Source organism: Crinia signifera, chromosome 5 (genome assembly GCF_055691185.1).
Source record: "Crinia signifera chromosome 5, ASM5569118v1, whole genome shotgun sequence".
Classification (NCBI taxonomy): Eukaryota; Metazoa; Chordata; class Amphibia; order Anura; family Myobatrachidae; genus Crinia; species Crinia signifera.
In genome coordinates this window covers 70,903,724-70,905,607 of record NC_139221.1, presented here as the reverse complement: position 1 = coordinate 70,905,607, position 1,884 = coordinate 70,903,724, and the positions used below count along the sequence as shown (strand labels likewise).

At 46.3% G+C, this 1,884-nt stretch overlaps 1 long non-coding RNA gene across 2 annotated transcripts in view; it reads right to left on the bottom strand.

The window, feature by feature from the left end:
- Nucleotides 1-497: 497 nt before the first annotated feature.
- LOC146079480 (uncharacterized) overlaps nt 498-1,884 on the bottom strand; it is a 1,878-nt gene continuing 491 nt past the window's right edge. Inside the window, exons 1-5 of one of the 2 annotated variants that reach the window (XR_014474557.1) lie at nt 1,661-1,884; nt 1,211-1,579; nt 1,012-1,124; nt 824-930; nt 498-551 (exon numbers count right to left, since the gene is read on the bottom strand). The exon at nt 1,661-1,884 is cut by the window's right edge and continues 491 nt beyond it. This is a non-coding gene — a long non-coding RNA (uncharacterized LOC146079480). Of the gene's footprint in view, nt 552-823; nt 931-1,011; nt 1,125-1,210 lie in introns of both variants that reach the window. The other variant, XR_014474556.1, reaches the window with a different exon arrangement.

Here is a 1,884-nt window from a genome sequence, read left to right as displayed (position 1 = left end):
AAGAAGGTGTATTATTAACATTACACAGTGCCCCATTCCTCCCACCTTCCCCATGGGGAAACGATGCTCACCTGGTGACAGCTCCTGGGAATGAGGCAAGCAGCATCACAACAGCAGGGGTTCCCCATATACACAGGTATTCATCTGTAGGTCCCAAAACCATTCCGCCTGAAGAAGCTAGAAGAGAAAAAGAAGGTATTATTAACATTACACAGTGCCCCATTCCTCCCACCTTCCCCATGGGGAAGCGATGCTCACCTGGTGACAGCTCCTGGGAATGAGGCAAGCAGCATCACAACAGCAGGGGTTCCCCATATACACAGGTATTCATCTGTAGGTCCCAAAACCATTCCGCCTGAAGAAGCTAGAAGAGAAAAAGAAGGTATTATTAACATTACACAGTGCCCCATTCCTCCCACCTTCCCCATGGGGAAGCAATGCTCACCTGGTGACAGCTCCTGGGAATGAGGCAAGCAGCATCACAACAGCAGGGGTTCCCCATATACACAGGTATTCATCTGTAGGCCCCAAAACCATTCCGCCTGAAGAAGCTAGAAGAGAAAAAGAAGGTGTATTATTAACATTACACAGGGCCCCATTCCTCCCACCTTCCCCATGGGGAAGCGATGCTCACCTGGTGACAGCTCCTGGGAATGAGGCAAGCAGCATCACAACAGCAGGGGTTCCCCATATACACAGGTATTCATCTGTAGGTCCCAAAACCATTCCGCCTGAAGAAGCTAGAAGAGAAAAAGAAGGTGTATTATTAACATTACACAGTGCCCCATTCCTCCCACCTTCCCCATGGGGAAACGATGCTCACCTGGTGACAGCTCCTGGGAATGAGGCAAGCAGCATCACAACAGCAGGGGTTACCCATATACACAGGTATTCATCTGTAGGCCCAAAAAACTATTCCAACTGAAGAAGCTAGAAGAGAAAAAGAAGGTATTATTAACATTACACAGTGCCCCATTCCTCCCACCATAACCATGGGGAAGCGATGCTCACCTGGTGACAGCTCCAAAGTAGCATAATTTCAACAAAATGATCGGCAAACAACAAGGAACAACCAAACTAGTGGGCCAACAGATGTAAACAAAAACAACCACGCCAAATAAACTCTGAAAAACATGAAAGAAAAATATAGAAAGCATTAAAAAAATATATTTATAAAAAAAACAAAAAACTATGGAATAAAAATACTCACAGCGTGAAAAATAAGTCCGGATGAGTCGAGCTCTCGCTGTATCTCGTTCATTCATACCGGTGTGCAAATCTGTAGAAAGGTCCCCATGCCGGAAAACCTCGGCATCTACAGTCACCGGCAAACGGTTTGCGATACAAATGTTGTGTAGCACACAACAGGCATTAATTATACCGCAAACCTTCGCCGGTGAGTATAAAAGGGCTCCACCGGTCTTGTCTAAACATCTGAACCGGCTTTTAAGGACACCGAAGGTTCGCTCAATTACTGCCCTCGCTGTCGTATGAGCCTTTTGGTAGTTTTCTGCAGCTTCGCCCACCGGATCAGACAATGGGGTCAGGAGCCAGTCCTTATTGGGATAACCGCCATCACCTATATCAAAAAATGAAAAAATTCAATTGTAGATATTTGTATTGCAATAACAAAAAAAAAAAAAAGGAATAGGCTACTCACCTAACAGCCAGCCGTCCGGCATTCGACCGTGCTCGAAATCGGCATACAAGGCAGACTGGCTTAAAATGAACGAGTCGTGGGACGACCCAGGAAAACCCACGAGTAAATCAGTAATTTTCATTCGGTGGTCGCAGACCACCTGAACGTTCAGTGAGTGAAAATGTTTTCGATTGCGAAAACACTCCTCACTTTCACGCGGTGGTCTGAACGCCACATGGGTGCAG